We start from the raw sequence: 17694 nt of genomic DNA, 5'->3' as shown, positions 1-17694 counted from the left end.
GGTACGAACTTCCTTGTACCGTATGGTCCTCACACCCAGCCCTCGCTGCGTTAGGGTGGGCTGCAGCGAGGAGGAGACTGTGACCCATCTCCTGTGGTCTTGCTTTTTTGCTAAGGCCTTCTGGGCACAGTTTGAAGATTGGTTGCAGGCTCTCTCGCCCCAATTTACCCTGACCGCTGCTTTCGTCATATACGGCATCTCTTTGACACGGCCCAGATCCTGTCAAACACGTCAGGAGGAAGTTTGACAGGATCTGGGCCGTGGTGAACAGTGGGAAAGACGCCCTGTGGAGAGTGAGGAACATGGGGCTGTTCAAAGGCATCAAGATCCCAGTCAAGGCTGCAGGTAGCCTGGCCCTGTTCATCACCCGAGAGAACTATTACCTCAGAGATCTGTGGAGAGAAGGGAGGGAGGAAGCAGAAAATCTGTGGGAAATAGAGGGCATAGGTCAATATCTCAAGAAACTGTGAAAAACACTATCATGTTTAAGTAAAGAATGTGATTTGCTTCAGAAAAAAGAAATTGTTGCTATGTAACTCGTACCGTGTCAAAATGTAATAAGATGTGATCATATATACTGTTTTAAGTATGTATATTAATGTAAAGCATTTGTGATGCCCTGTATTTTATTGTGAAAAGGAAATAAAAGTTCTTAAAAATCGAAATCGCTGGAGGAAACAGTCCATCTGGCCATGAAACTCATTTGAACGTCTAGCTACAGCAACTAACAATATCATGATTTATTCAGGATGTGTGGAATCAGCACGTCCCGGAGACAGCTTCCGAAATCGTGAGCATTCTCTGGTGGTGTCCTGCAGGGCACCTGTGGGCGTGCATTGGTGGTATAGTGTTGAGCATAGCTGCCTTCCAAGCAGTTGACCTGGGTTCGATTCCTGGCCAACGCAGTGGCAATTGGTTTCAAATGCTGTCATGAGCCTTGGATTATGACTAGCAAAGCGAAGCCTTTTGAAAGAGCTAAAGCACTGCAAAACGGAATTGAAGGAGAATCTTACAGGGGATTCTGAGCGGTGTCTGCATACACGCAGTCCGATACGGGTGCTGAAAGCTTGAGCTACTCTCAATGTCATGCTGCCTTTCCCCGGAGTAAATCTGTTACATTGAAGGAATGCTTCTCGCAGGTTCAAAAGGGACCCTTGTTAATTGGAGAAATCAATGATTTCTAATGAATTCTGTATGTGTTAAAAGACAGCTATACACAGAAAACATGCAGGACACTGCCCATGATGTTTCCCGAGCCGAAACACAGTGCGTTTTTCCAAGCCATCTGACAAAGCTCGCCCACTGAAAACTGCAGCAGATCGTGTAAAGACCTTCAACTTTGTAACTACTGCACGCACAGGAAGCAGAATAAATTCCTCTTTTCAAACTGTCAAAGGTTTGCTTTGCAAACGCTGCAGGACATCGCACAATCTCTTTTGAACGGGGACAAACGATTTCTTATGGGGCGCAGTAAGTACAGACGTTTAAAAAGCTCCACTCATGCCGACGATGCAGCATGAAGAAGCGCAACCTAACGTTTGACAGACAAAAGCCGGGCGCCGCTACGAGCAATATGAAATCAAACTGACAGCACACGGCGTTTCGCGCTGACTCAAAAGTGATCTCGACAGACGCTGTTCTCTGCATAACGCTGAAAGAGATAAAGAGCGTTTCTGTTGAGACGTAACAAGCTCGTTTCTTTCTACCATGATGTCACCATGACAAAATCTGTCTTTAAACACCTTGCTCAGTCTCTGACGAGACTGTCAAAAATTGCTTTCGCCGATTGTATTGCAAACCAGCGGAAGCGGGGTATTGGGAAAAGTTTTCAACTAGCAACAATCGTGCGTGCTAATTAGAACAGCAACGCTGAGCTCTCAGCACCGTACTGAGCCCAGGTGTTATTCTAAAGCTGTCAGGTGCAGTTCATTTATATGAAGGAAATCTCTTACTGGGTACGATTACAATGCAGTAAGTAGCACAGGCTACTTGGGGAATAGCCCGATGTGTTTTAAAACGACCCGAGCCAGGTAGGAGTCGAACCTACAATCTCCTAATCCGTAGTCAGATGCATTATGCATTGCGCCACTGTCCCTGGTGTGACACTACAGGACTGTAACCCAGTGATCTCAGCCCTGCAACTAGTAAAATATTACCCCCGGTCCATTCTTTTCCAAAAGTGAGAAACACCTGTTTTCTACATTTTGTCTGTTTTAAAACCATATCTCTTTAAACCAAACCAAGAGTTTGTCTTTTGCACTGATATTCTGATTCATTTCGATTTCAAAGAAAAAAAAGCATTACCTTCCAAAGCATCATAAAATTGTCCCTTCTTCCAGACTCTACTTCTCTCTTGTAGTAGTACAGTAGACCTTTCCAGGTGAGCAGATCACAGAGTCCGAAATGAGCTTCCTCCATCAAGCAAAGTACCTGAACATGACTCTGTCTTCATAAAAGCGCCCCTGTAATAAAGAAATTAAATCCGAAATCAAGAGGGCAGTTGCCTACTGAAGTTCAAGAAGTCATCAATTTTAACCTAGCAACACATTAAAGGCTGCATCTATACAAGTACGATTCTAGAAATGCTCACCAGATTACGTTTTAAGAAGGAACTGCGCCTCAGGTTCCGCCGAGATCTTAACTCGGATGGCAGGATTCAGAGTCCGGAGTGCGGACTGATGGCGCACGGAGGGTCCACATACTGTGGATCCCTCAGTGATCTTCCGCGTATTCAAACCGCCAGCATGTGACTCCCCTGTCCCCGTGACCTCATTGCTCTGCTCTCTCCTCTGTGCAGCCGAGCCCGACTCATGGTAAAGTGGAAAAAAATATGCCCTCAACGTGAGATTTACTCTGGACGAGGATAGATGTTACCTTTTTATCGTTGAATAGGATGTATGTGATGTGGCGACTAGGTTCAATTTTGTATCCTCTTTAAAAGATTAAGGACTGGGGTGAGCGTGATTTACCACCCTTTCAGCTAAGGACCCGACATGCGCACCGTTTAAGCTGCATAGACTCGGTCGATTAACTCTTCTCCATTAGCAGGGTTAAGGTTAAAGAAAAAAAACATTGCTGACTTCTTTTTTTTTTGCCAGCCGCTAGCGCTGATTAGCAAGGTTTGTATTTCATGTTTTGCAAGTTGCATCCATTTTAAGAAAAACAAGTCGCGTTAAAGACAGGAAATGAATACTTGCATTTAATTAAGTCTAGCCGTAGGCGGTTGTCCATAATGACCAGTACTGTTCGAGAAGACAGAACAAAGAAGGCACCGCTGGGATTCGGACCCAGGATCTCCTGTTTACTAGACAGGCGCTTTAACCAACTAAGCCACGGCGCCCCGGGAGTGTTGTCCTTTTGCAGCCACTTGGACACACCTTTAGAAAAACATTTTGTTAACAGGCATTCTGCCTCAGCCTAAACACCTATAGCTTGCAAAGTGCATGCTATTAGACAGGCACCTCTGCAAGACCTTAAGAGTCTCTTAAACTAGTGATAGTAAGGTGTTCCCAACGGGTGATGTTCGGCTTTCAAATCATCTCTCCGTGGAAGCGCCGAGATGCAGCTGTTTAAGGCTTAGAAGCAGCTGACTGTTTCACTACCTAGCTGATCACTGTCAGTCAGGGAGCTCAGAGGTGAAAAGCCTGTCTGAGAGACAATTCGCCGTCGATCAGTTCAATATGTTCCGTACCAGCTCGGCGCACCTGAGATCATCTTGGTAGCCGTGTAGCTCATATAGGTGAGAGCGTGTGTGTGTACCACCGTGATTGGATGCCGGCCCTTCTCAGGTCACAGTAAACCTTCTGCTCAAAAAAAGTGAGGTTTTATTTAATCTCTGACCAAGGGAAACGTTTCATTTTTTCAAAGAAATGTTTGTTAAAAAATAAAGTCATAGTTCAATGGGATTCAATCATAGACCGTGTGATATGGAAGTCAGGAACCTAACCCACAGCACCACCAGCTGAGTGCTGAAAAAGCACTACAGAAACATTATCGACAGACAATGTACAGCGTGTACTATTCTTGTGTTGCGGTACATGAATATAATTATATCGTTATTAATTTCTAATTTATAACTTTATTAACTTTATAAATTTATAAATTAACTTTATAAATTTATTAACGTTATTAATTAATTTCACGACGCACAGACAGGGCGCGGGGAGCCGCCGCCTGCAAACACAGCTCCAGGCAGGATTCCACTCCGCAGGAGCCGCAGAGCAGAGGAGATGGGGGCAGCTTAGCTCCTGTGCAGAGACCTGAGCTGCTGTTGCTGCAGACACTGTCTTTTCTGCACTCGGGGTAGGAGTGAATGTTGAGTTGCCCTTAGAAATGAAGCAGAGCACTTCAACGGCACGGGTGTGTGTGTGTGCGCCCTGGTGATTCTGGGAGACAGATTGAACCTGGGCTAAAAGAGAGGGGGCTTAGCCCTCTTCCATTTGCTAGTTCAAAGTTGTACAACCCATTTGTATCTGCTAGGCGGCGCAGTCGTCGTGCACAAAGAACGCTTTGAAAAGCGTCAAAGGCAAGTCATTCCGAGTTGGTCGTTTGTGTTTTCCGTTCAGACGCGAAATGCTGAAATGATCTCTCGGCTCCTCGGTTGTCATTTCTGCTCCTTAAAGGAATCACAGCACCCGTCGGCTTCCAGCACGGTGGGTCGGGACACAATGCCGGGGGTCGGAGAGAGCGATGTCTTCCTCGTTAGTATAGGACCTGTCACCTGTCCCCACCTGTCACGCGGGAGACCGGGGTACATCAGGACGCGCATTGAAGTGAAAGCAGGATGCGCTGCGACATGCACTGTGCAGATCCCGCCACACTAAGGGGTGAGTGGGTCTGTTCGATCACAGCGCTAGGCGAATCCCCAATCCCCTTTTGTGCGTGGCGACAAAATAAGTCTGTTTCCGCCCGGTTTCGAACCGGGGACCTTTCGCGTGTGAGGCAAACGTGATAACCACTACACTACGGAAACGGTGGTAAGATATGCCCAGCGGCCCAGCGTTGAGCTTCGCCATTGCGATTCAGCTGCTTCCAGTGCCTTTATTGGAGTGCGCTGATGGACCGTGCTCTCTCTCCAGAGACCAGCACGCCTGTCATGGACGGAGCAGGAAAGGCGCTGCCACATTCTACAGCCCTCTCCACGCAATCGACGAAATCTGGCTACTGAAGTGGAGAAAATCGCCTCTCCAGAAAGTGCAAATATCATCTTGGAGAGTATAAATCCTATTGCCGAAGGTCAGCTCTGTCTACCAGAGTGACCCTCCCACCTCCTGCAGCGATGGTCAGCTCGTCTCACACGCGAGAAGTTTTGGCTGGAAACAAGCGCCCCCTCTTCTCGCACGTTTTGCACGTTCGAGAAGGATCTTCTTCACATTCGCCCATGCAGTTCCCAGTCTTGTGGACGAGGACAAAAAGAACACACAAGGGCTCATCCAGGAGTTGAACCCAGGACCTCCCACACCCTAAGCGAGACTCATACCCCTAAACCAATGAGCCACGGCAGCACTTTCCATTTTATTCTGTCAGCGAGCTTGAGGACGGGGGAGAGGCGTCATTCGCTCGTCCAGTCAGACCTTCATCAATAAGTCAAGAAAGCTGCAATTACACGACTGCCTTGCAGACGAAGGGCAGTGAACTGCACCCGGTAAGAGGGGAACAAGCGGCACTAGGTGACACCGAGGCATAACCCCAGCGAGGGGGGTTAGCTTGCATGGTACAGCGCTCGCTTTGCATGCGAGAGATAACGGGATCATTTCCCACGTCCTCCAGGTGTGTGCTTAGAGCTTGATGTGCCGAAAGGTGTCCTTTAGCCTGTGGTCACGCCTTGCATGGAGAGCGTCATGCAGCTGTCAATCATTTTGCAGCCACGCCCCCTCTTCATCTTCTCTCTGCCTTAAGCGTCTCCGCCACTCTCTCTTGACATTTCATGTCAGCATGTCAGAAGTCCGAGTGACGTTTTTAATGGCTGAGTGAGGGCACGATGCTGAAGCAGAGAGGCCACTTCAGCCAGAGAGACTTGTGCTAGGTGAGATCTGAAAAACGGACTCGCAACAGAAACAGACCAAAAAAGTATCGGTGAGATCAAAAGGCAAATGCAACATCCAGCAGAGGGCGTCTAAAGATTAGGGAACGGGCGTCTGAAATCCATATGAGGCAAACTTTCCAGCTGTGTACTGCAGCTGGCCTCGTTGGCGTAGTTGGTAGCGCGTCAGTCTCATTGTCTGAAGGTCCTGAGTTTGATCCTCACACGGGGCAGGGCTGCTTCCTCTCTTGCTCTTTTCAAACACTTGCGGCAACTGTTCGCTCATAACCACGTCTGGAATGCGTGACCTTTACACGGGGGAGAAGCAACGCCGCATCCCTTTTCTAAAGAACATTCACATTCAGAAATAAGTCAAGAAATTTGCCATTACTTTAGCTCGCGCTGCTGTCAGCCTGCCCATGTTGCCAAAGAAAGATTCACTCGGCGTCAACATGACAGAACAGCGATCACTTGAAAACACTGTTCCACACTCCGTAAGCAAGAACTTCAGTGTTTGCAGTCACCCGATATGCCGATAGTCAAAGGAGTACAAAACATGAAGCGTCAAAAGACAAGATGAGTTGATGGAAAGAGCCTTGAATTGATGAGCACAAAAGTTCAGCTCGTACAATAGGCAACGAAGGTCCCGGCGTCATCATCGCACTTGAAAGGACTGCCTTGCAGACTAAGGGCAGTGGGAGGTTGCTGTTTTCAGATGGAGGCATTGGGATGGTGGGCCGAGATCTATTCTTCTTAAGGAATTCTTCATCGTGAAAGATCGGTCCACAGGTCATCCAAAGAACTTACAAATTTTTTGGACTCAGGGAATCACGTGCTTCCGGAAGGGAGTGAAGTGCTCAAACACATGACATGCCCCCTTGATCTCACATGCACAATTCTGCTGCAACATGCACAGCTACCGTCCACACCAGGCAGTGGGGCTTCAGCAGAATTTGCTACGCCACCTGCAATAACATATCCAGCTGCACACATATACATGGCCCCTCTGTCCTTTTCAGGATCTCAAAAAAAAGCATAGCATGGTTTTCCTGCAACCTGATTGACCGCATCTCCCTCAGAATGTGCCCCGTTGCATTCATTGCTGAAGCAGGACGGAGGCTAACGGACATGCCAGAACAGTTAGGCTCAGCGATCTCTCCAAAATATTGTGGTTGTAGTGGAAGAAATATGGTTTAAATTGTACCTTGGTATTTCAAACTCTCTCTAGAATGTTATCCTTTTCTATTTTATTTTGACAGGAACTGGCTAATGACACTAGATGAAAAGAGAAGAAAGAAAACACAACGTTTCGGCCGTGGAGCCTTCTTCAGGTGTGAGGGCTCCACGGCTGAAATGTTGTGTTTTCTTTCTTCTCTTTTAAGCATGGAATAGACCTATTACTTGTTCCTTTGCAGCCTACGCATGCTGACACAGCTCCCCACCTGAACTGCTTATGATGCCTGGTAGTTTGTGGTACTTGGGTATTGTCTTATGTTTGCTCAAACTGCATATGTGTGATTGCATATTTTTGGGTATTTTCATATGTCAATATTTAATTCACTGACATTCCTGTATGCTTGGAAGAAAGGTAGATTGGATTTGGCACAGGACGCCTGCCCATATTTGTTGATCATTGTTGGGCTGGAAAAACAATGATAAAAAGTGTATGAAAAAAGCTCTCTCCAATATTTCCCTTCTCTTCGCCATGGTTACACTGCCTGTTCTTTCCGTCTTTTGTCCTTCTACAAAGATTCCAGGGCTCTTTTTCCACCATAATATCAGAAGCCAAAAAATAACCATCTAATGTGTAAACAGCATTTGTAATGTTGGTAGCTGGAAGAGGTTAAGTATGTTTGCAAGACCTAGTTGATTACACCAGACTTACTTTGTTGTTGTCAGTTTTTTTTTCTCTTTTAAAGGCTGTAGGTGGGGTGTGATGGACTGTACCACTATCATAGAAGATTTTTTCAGGACACATCGCAGTTCCATAGTAGAATTTATCAATAGTAGAATTCCATAGGACATTATTTACCAACATATTACCCAGTGTGAGACTCTGCCAGTAAACCTCAGAGCATTGAGTTCTCCACTGATAAAGATGGCTGTCTGAAGTCATGAAATCCACTGCTGGGATGCCTGAGAGACAGTAATTGAATCTTGGCTAGAATTAGGCTTTCTATTAGTGTTGATCTTTGGGAATTATGTGGTAAAAAGGGAAAACTCCTTTACTTTAGTCACTTTGAATGTTCAAATGTACAGAACCTGCAAAACTAAGCAATGAAAAAAATCCATCACCACTCTCATGATAGCATAACTCATAGTCTCTGCTGTTGTGTAACAATACACACTTTCAATTTTCTTATCGCCTGTCTCCAGAGAGAATCTTGTTAGTGCTGATGACCTTGAATTAGACCTTGTTGACTCTGTAAAACAATCTTCCTCTGCTTAGAATTTCACTCAGATTGATTATGTTCTCAGATTATTCCTGGCAGGACTGAGTTTCCAGGAAATGAAAAGTGAAAGAAAAAGTACAGAAGATCAGCCCTTGAATATACAACATTGTGCAGTGAGATTGTTAAATGTATTAGCTGCTATCCCGTGCTAGAGCCTGTCGTGGTAAGCAGTGGATGACAGGATCTAGCATAGATACTAATGAAACACTGTTAATGAAAGATAAAACACTTGAGTCTTATTTTAGTTTTCCATTTCCCTTTCATTTGTGATGTACTGTACAACAGGCCACAGAACATGCACAAAAACAGATATGCACACATTCACACCAGGCAATGACAGTCTGCCCAGTCAGAATCTGAGCTGAGGTATCAGAATTCTGAATTCCCTGAATTCTGTCATGGATCATCCACAATAAGGGCAATGTTTGAACACGAGGATCCCCAGGAGAGAGCCTAGTAACACAAATCTTGGAGCAAAAGCAGATGATTAACTTCATAGTTTGTGTGGTTGAGCCAAAGTTGAGCATGAGGATATGTGAGTCACCATTCTTAGAAATGGATCCAACTTCAGACAGGCGTCAAAAGTAAGAGTATACAGTGCTGGGGCAATGACACTTCAATGATCAGAAGGATAACAAGAGTTTTAATGCATTGAAATTGATTTTCTGGTGATGCACACTGTCATGGAACTATTAATTTTTTAAGGATCACTTACTGACGTCAGACAGCTGCCAATTCTCCAGACTGGAAGGATGAACAGTTTATCCCCCTAGGTACCATATTTCCATATTTCGAAGCATTGGAATAATACATGTCATACAGCAACATAAAAACAGGAAGACAAGTATCACAGCCCCTATAATCGGTGTTAGTAACTTAAAAGAAAAACATTCCCCCTGGCCCAAACAGTGATTCTAACCAGGAGAGAAAAGCCAGTGTATCTTTTATGCCTCTCTCTTTATTCACCTTGTCTTTTAGTTCTTTCAAATGCTGAATAGCGAGCGTAATATTTCCGTAATCATCGTCATTAGCTGGAATATATGTACAACAGGAGTCTCCTACTAAAGCATAGACTCCTCCAGATGCTGCATTTTGAAGGTCCAGCACGAACCTGTTCTGAAGTACCATTAATCTAACTCCCCTTAATTCTTGTTTGATAGCGTCTAAGCCTTCTAACGTGATATTAATAAAAGAGTACATTTCATAAAAAGTCGCATGGGTGAGGCTGTAGAATGAGGCATTAAAGCACATATATAACAAGATGCATTAAATTTCTTTAACTTTACAGTATGATTTATAAATTTATACCACAAATTACTCATATCCCCCTCATTATCAGTTTCATTCAGCCAGTTTGTATACAAAGAGGCTTCGTGTTTAGATTCTTCCTCTTTTGGGGTGGTGACAGGCTTCTACATAAAAAGGAAAAAGGCTGTGCACATCAGTCCCACGCAGGTTATCCCCATCTGTCCTTGTGGAGACATCACTCCTGCGCTTTGCTCAGTTCGTTTGTGACCTTTTTACAGTGGGAAGCATGAATCCAGGGCACCATTTCTGTGACCTTCACAGCAGTGGCAGTGGTCAGCAGCACCTGGTACAGCCCCCTCCACCTGAGTGAACACCATTTCTTTTTCCTGAAGTCTTTCACCAGAATCCAGTCTCCTTATTCACTCATTAGTTCTTACAGCACAGGTAAATCCCTGTGGGCTGGAGCCCAGTATAATCTTAGGCTTTTTTGGTCAACATTGGTCAACAGATTGGTCAACAACTGGGTAATAACTCTTAGAAAAATCTACACATTGTTCCCCTGCCTCAGCTGTGACGTTTTGCAGAACAATTCTAGCTGAAGTTGTAAAATTTCTCTTTGTTCCGTTCCTGCAAAACATCTTATTATGAGCAAACAAACCACAATAATCATTTGCATCTAGGGGAATCACTCCCAAGGGTAACCCCCCTTAAAGCTATATTGTTCTACCCATCAGGTTCTGCCACTAGATAAGAGAACCTTTCCCATGAAATCATTTTTTGACCTTCATGATCCCTTCAGGGTGTACAATTAGCACAGAAGCAGCAGCTTTAGTCCACATGTTTTTCAAACAGGATATTAACGATATGATCATAACGAATAATACCAGACCCACAAATATGTATTGAACCAGAGACCCTCTCCATGTTCCTAGCACAGACTGTAGCCATGTACCAATGCCCCAATCATCTGGATTATAATTATGATATATATTTTTCTTCATCATAGATGTGCTTTGCTAAGTCCTAGCAACCTACAATACTACAATAGAGAATTAGCAAATTCAACAATCCATTCCTCCAGCTAAATTCATCCCTCCAGGAAGTTTCATTGATTGGCCCGTGATGATATCAAACAGGCTGTTACACAGTTCTGTTTGATCCAGCCCGCATCCCATGGCGTTCCTTCAGTCTGATGTCTAGTCGATCTTTCAGAGATCTGTTCCTTCATTCCACTGTTCCAGCAGACTGAGGGTGATCTCAGTCCATCTCACTCCGAACAATGCAGCCACAGCCTGACACACCTTCCCTGTGAAGTGTGTTCCTTGATCATAATACAAGGGGCAGGGCAGTGCCCACCGAGGGCTTATCTCTGTTATCAAGTGTTTGGTAGACACAGAGGCAGTGGCAGCAACCCACCAGGAAAACAGATTATAAGAGCCCAGGTTTCCCTTTACAATTTTCAATTTCCCAGGTTTGAAAGGTTCCTCAGTAGCAGGCCTTTTGAGCTGTTGCACCCGCACCTGAACTGTAGTTGAGTTCCTTTGATAAACATTACATCCAGATACCACATAAGTGGTTACGGCTTCAAACCCGGTTCTCACCCAGTTTTGGGTAACCGGCACACCATTTGACTCCCACCTGGGTGTCCAACAGAGTGCATTTGTCGGGCTATAAAGGGCATTAGGCTGTGAGGGCATGCAGGGCGTCTGGTGTGCTGTCAGCTCCACACCCCATCATCATGCAGCCCCACAATCTTTTCTAACCATGTCCATTTCTCTGCTTCACAGAGGTCTCAGACTACTGTTCTACAAGTATTGCTCACCTGACAGTTGCATCTGCAAAGTTGTTCCCTCGAGTTACTGGAAACATTTCTTTATTATGTGATTTACACATTACCACAGCTACTTCAGTCAGTAGCTGCAAAGCTTCTAACAGTTCAGAGATAAACCCAGCATTCTTAACTGGAGTCCCTGCTGTGTTGAGAAAATCCCTATTCCTCCACCACCATCCAAAATTGTGGCATGCACCAAATGTATATATAGAGTCTATATACATATGCAGCCATTCAAAACAAGCGGGGTACGCTGCGGTATAACACGGTGGGCGTGTCGCAGTATACCGCATCATACCGGACGCAAATTAGATTATGTTAATAGTATCCGGAATCACCTTGTAAAATCGCCAGGTGGAGCTAATAAAGGTTAACCTCTCCTGTACAGCATTTGAGCTGTCAGCAGAAAACGTCGGTTTTGAATCCTGATCACTGCTGAGGGACAATCTTTATTCAATTAAGAATTTAAGGTGTATACTCTTTAGACTTTAAATTTAAACAGTGTATTACAGCATGTTAATCATTAAACATTAAAAAGGCGGTATATTTTATAAAAGCAAGATTGTTCTGTTGGACAAAAGTACACAACCTACCACCTTTATCATAAATATTTTAATTATGCAGGAATATTTTATGCATCAAAGTCTTTACTGAAGATATTACTAAGAGTATTAATAATGAATGACCTTGGACAAGCTGTAAGCTCAAAGTATTACCCTGGTCCACATTCTTTGTAACCGTCTTTGTAAACGAAAATAGTTTATTTTTTCATTGACAAAAAGTAACACCACAGCATTTAGTTGATCCGATCACGCATTCATTTCTAATCATACAATGTAATTCTTGAGAATCTCCGATTCACCATGCCTTTCACATGCTCATAAACGATTTTAATTTAGGAATATAAACATATTAATGTATGTAAACTGTACTGTATATTGCTGGTCTTGGTAGTTTAAAGAAAAAATACACACCAGTATTCCATTTCTCCCTAAACATTTTAAGCATCAAAGTCTTACATGTTGTTATTTGGGAAACATTTTTACGTGCTCCTTCTGACCATATTAGGATTATATACTTTGTGAAAAGTGATAGTATTTAACCTTTTCTGTGAATTCGCTTGTTATCTAACAAATGCATACTTTTAGAATTTGATTAACAGGGAATATAATATGGAATTGCGTATCTAAACAACTTAATAATGATATAATTATAATAATGTACTGTCTGGCGGAATAAACTGAAGAGGTTAGTTAATGCGACACAGAATTATTAAGAATTATCACCTCTTTTTACACTTGAGAACAAATGAGAACATTCCACTCAGTGGGATGTTATCTCAAGCACCTGCTAATTCGTTTTACACCACTGGACGACAGGAGAATGTGACTGTACTGTATCTGTACAGAATGTATCTTTCAATCAATACAGTAATTGATTAAAATCGCAATCGTGCGTTTAATTAAATGCCTTTTTTGATTCACAATCTGAAAATGAAAACAGCGGTAAAGTCACCTTGAATTTAAAAAAAACGATTTTGGCACGCCTGTAGCATTTTCACGAAACCTCCTAAAGTTATGAGAACACTTGCTTTGTGTATAAAGTACATTGTGAATGTTTTCACAGCCTTCACTTTGTTGTTTTTATGCCATTTTTTTGACCACACACAAATATTCCTATGTCCGTATCTTCGCAAGGGAATCAGTGCGAATTTTAATACTAATTAAATGACCGCGGGCACTTTCCACCCCCGCTACATTCTCAGAGTAGAACAGACTAACCTTCTAATGAAAGACGGTCCACCTCCCACGGACAGGAAAAGTGCCCACAGGCACTTAAACTTAATATGGTCAGTAACAGTAAAGAGTAACATGGTCAGAATGTTTAGGGAGAAAGTGGAATACTGGTCTGTATTTTTTCTTTAAACTACCAATACTAGCCATATACAGTCTGTAATGTAGGGATTTCTATATGTCTTTATTTAGTGGTTACATTAGTGAAAAGGCTAAGCTTTTAGCTTCAGTAACGCGTACGCGTACGCGTACGCGTACGTATGGTGTACATGTTTGTTTTGGGTTTTGCTTGTTCACATATCTCCCCTTTTTATAAAACAACGTGGTTGAAAACTGTTCCAGAGACACTGTTGTTTCATCAGTTAAAAGTACATCATGAAATGCCTCTCCCTGTTCAATCTACTGTTAAAAAGAAAAGGAGCATAAAGCGTCTGATGGTCATAAACGATATTCATTTAGGAACAGCATCAGAGATATGTTTTTAACTGCACTGCATCGGAGAGAATACCATAGTGTGTTTTTTTTTTTTTACTCCCTGGCGGAAATTGGCTTCCATAAGAATCAATATGGCTCAGAGATTAAATAAAACTTCACTCGCACCAAACAAATGTATATTTCTAATCACAACATGATCGAATTTAAGTCATTTTAATAACAATGAATAGTCACCTATGCGTTACAATATAAACATTTATATTGATTTAAATCGCGTTTAAATCGCCGTTATTTAAAACCCATAAATAAAGCTGATACTGTTTAGACTTTTAATTATTTAAAACTGTATTACAGCAGCACAATGCACAATGCAACGTAAATCGCTATCTTTGTCTTCTGTGTAATAATGTTCACCTCTCTGTCCAGCAAATTAACAATAGTAATAATAATGAACTTTATTGTATATGGCGCCTTTAAAGGTGGCTCCTCAAAGCACTTTACAGGTTAAAAACAATAACAACAATACTGTTTGACTGGGCAAACGATTTTTTTTTTAAGAACTACAAAATGAGATATAATGATGTGTTCCGGTTTAGACATAAACGAAGAGCATAACACGTGGGCGGCGTAGCGGTCGGCTCTGGCTTTCCCATCTACTGTATACCGATACGCTGCATACAACCCCCCTCTCTGCGGGAGTTCTGGCTGTGGCGAATTAAACCGGTTTCACAAGTATTTTCAAAGTAGAAGGGGGCGAGATTTCCAGCAAAAGACACCTCCCCCCCTCAAAAACCAAGGAAGTACAGTACTTACTAGTTAAGAAAGCTAGACTCCTCAATGAAATCGCTTTAACATGCTAATGCTTTGGTGTAACAGTCCGGGCGTGGCCAGCTTCTAATGTCAACCTGACTATGGCGAAAGGAACCCTCCTTTCATTGGAAGACTATGAACATATTCTAGCCATAAATGAATTAATAGCAAACATGGTTTACATAAAATACATTTTTCCAAGAAAGTTTAGCCTTTGTTACTAATGAAACCACAAAATAAAGACATAAATATAGAAATCTTAATATTTTTAAAATACATGACTTTGCTAAAATTTATTTGAAAATAAAAACGATTACAAACGCCAGCGGATAGAGAGAACAGGGGAGGGATGTTGGTTTTGCATAAGGGGTGGGGCTATAGAAATGAGGTCTATTTGAGAATGTGGAGTTACATGTTCTGGCTGTTGGTGAATTATCGTTGTTGAGTATGGCGTGTTGAGGTATTGATTTTGTGTAATGCTTTATGTTGAAAATTTAGGTGGATTTTGTTTATAATAACGAGGATAAACTGGGATGGGAGGAGGATTTGGTTTTGCATAAGGGGCGGGAATATGATAATTTGAGGAATTTGAGAGAGATTCACAGAGATTCCCTCTGCTGTGACCCAGGGAACCTGCAGTCAGGTAACATTATTTCTCACAACTACCAGGTATTGAGTGAGATTGACCTGATTGTTCCTGCCTCAACGGCAGGGTTGCCAATACACCCAGTCCCCCAGAAGGGACAGGGAATGAAAGCCAAGCCGGTTTTCTTACAGCCACCAGCTCAGTTTGTCAGTCTGAGTCTGACCAACAGTGGTTCAGCCAGACTGGAGCTGGATGGGCAAGCCACCCGACTGTTAGTGCAGAACATGGAAAAGGGGGGTGTCAGAATCCCCGCCTGCACTGACATGGGCCTGGTGGGTGATGGTGAGTTCGAAGACAGTGAACTAGCTATCCCAGTGCTGGGGCAGCTCCCTGAACCCCTAGAGAGGGAAGGGGGGAGCGAGCAGGTGTCCTACACCCACGTCCAGCGAACGATTGTAAACATGCCGATAGAGGGATTCCTCAATCAGGAAGTGTGCAGGGTGGACCTGAACAGTGAGAATGGAGTAACAATCCCAGATCCCTCAGGTGCTCCAGATAACCACTAAGCCAAGGGTCAGGCATGCTCCACCGCTGCACCACCCCCTGCAGGGTTCCTAGAGCACAGGCATGAACAAATCGAAAAAGCAGATGTCCTGGAAATGGAGGAGCAGCATCAGCAGCTGCGTCAGATCTCCTCAGATTTCCAGGATGTTGGTGCCCAAGATGCCACATGGCATACTGAGAAAGAGACCATGTACATGCTGCGCCAGCTTAGAAAGGGGACAGTCACTCAGAAGGAGATGACTGGGATCAGCCACCCGAAAAGACTTTTGGGAGGACTGATTGCTGCCGCCACTGTTGTGTGTTTGCTATTTCTGGTAGGTTTGTGTGCTACTGGCACTCTCACCCTGACTGCCCCAAGAAGGCAGGTGTCAGAGGTGCCAGAGGGTAGTGACAGACTGTATCAACAGCAGCAAAAGTTGGAAAGCTTAGGGAAAACCCTACAGGCAACTTCCTATGCAACAGGGTTGAATCTTATCCCCCACCTAGTGGACATGATTGTTGGTGTTATACAGTGGGTTTATGCTTGTGTGCAACAGGCCAGAATGTTGACACAAGACCTGTTAAGGGAGCTTAGTGCCACTGTAGCCAGTCTAGCCATAGCACAAATCCTAACCCACTTGATTTCACTCTTCTCAGTAGAGGAGTATGTGACATTAAACCCATTGCTCATAGCTCACCCAGAAGGCAATCCAAGATTGAATTCGGTTCCAAATCTTGAGATGGGTATGGCTACCAAAGCTATCCATTGGCTGTGTCTAACTGATCCACCAATGAAGGGTGTAAAGCTACTAACGAGCAGAGGGAGGTTAATGAACCCCATGAAGAGCAGATGGGAAGTAAATGGCTGGTCAGCACACCACATTTAACTGTCACTATAACTTGTGACAGGCATGATACAGCTACCACAATGCAGCTACCTAACCAACAGTTTCCTGCAAGTTCCCAAGGAGGCCATAGTACAGCATGGTAACTTAACACTGTACGGTCTGCAACCAGACAACATAAGACCAAACTTGAGGTCGTGGATGCCTTCAGGTGCCACACTATTGAATTGGATAGAAATCCAAGAAACAGTAAGCCCTGAAGATGTACAGGTAGTTAGTTTGCTTTAATGGAACAAACCTCCAAACCACCCTGGCAGGTGCCCAACACAGGTGTCATGGTTCATCAGGGGGGCTGGGAACAGGAACCGGTGTTATTGTAACACTGGTGCTGGGAAGCTGGATCATGACTGACAATGTACTCTGAATGCTGTACTCTTACATCAAGATGTACTCCGGGTAGCACGAATGAGTCAAAGGTAGCATTTCAAAAGAAAGGAAGTTACCTCTTCCACAAATATCTGCCTACAGAGGTATCAGATACTGACAGTGAACTTCCTGATTTGTAATGCCTAGACTGAGATGATGTCTCCTACCTTGTTTATACATACTCCAGATGTTATTCATCCTGTTTGTTCCCAATGCTGGTTCCGGTATGAATTCTCGAGGAGTAATGTGGACATTTAAGGTTAATGTTCTAATGACAAGGGACATCACTTAACTCTGTTTTGTTTTGAAGGCAACAACGCCTCAGGACCTCGTGACCTTCAAAAAGGGGGGATATGTAGAGGCAATGCTTGTTAATAAGACAGAATTAAGTGTTGCTGTGCTTTCCCAAATGAGGCCCCATCTCTCTCTTCATCTCTGTGGCTGCACCACAGAGAAACTATTCATGCAGGCTGATTTAAAGATGTTTTCTTTTGATAAGGGACAGCTCCCAAATGGGGATGCACTTAGCTGAGCCTGGCTATCATGATCAATGGTCATCCATTGGCGCCTATCTGTCTAGGGAGTGCCAGATGGACATCTGGATTGCATTCCTAGGTGTCAGGAGTAAGTGACTCATATCTCACCTTGATCAACCAGTCAGGGATTGGTAGGGCCATGTAACCCATGTGGGACTCTGATGCC

At 43.7% G+C, this 17694-nt stretch overlaps 3 non-coding genes across 3 annotated transcripts; all 3 read right to left on the bottom strand.

Annotated features, from left to right (window-relative positions):
- Positions 1-1751: 1751 nt before the first annotated feature.
- Positions 1752-1890, bottom strand: LOC138229516 (U4 spliceosomal RNA). Its single transcript, XR_011185926.1, has one exon. It is a non-coding gene; the product is annotated as a U4 spliceosomal RNA (small nuclear RNA).
- Positions 1891-3266: 1376 nt separating this feature from the next.
- On the bottom strand, positions 3267-3340 carry trnat-agu (transfer RNA threonine (anticodon AGU)). The gene has a single exon. It is a non-coding gene; the product is annotated as a tRNA-Thr (tRNA).
- A 1559-nt stretch (positions 3341-4899) lies between these two features.
- trnav-cac (transfer RNA valine (anticodon CAC)) lies at positions 4900-4972 on the bottom strand. The gene has a single exon. It is a non-coding gene; the product is annotated as a tRNA-Val (tRNA).
- Positions 4973-17694: the final 12722 nt, after the last annotated feature.

Source organism: Lepisosteus oculatus, unplaced genomic scaffold (assembly GCF_040954835.1).
Source record: "Lepisosteus oculatus isolate fLepOcu1 unplaced genomic scaffold, fLepOcu1.hap2 HAP2_SCAFFOLD_45, whole genome shotgun sequence".
In the NCBI taxonomy this organism is placed as follows: Eukaryota; Metazoa; Chordata; class Actinopteri; order Semionotiformes; family Lepisosteidae; genus Lepisosteus; species Lepisosteus oculatus.
Note: the sequence above shows the minus strand (reverse complement) of the source record. Positions and strands in the feature narration are given on the sequence as shown.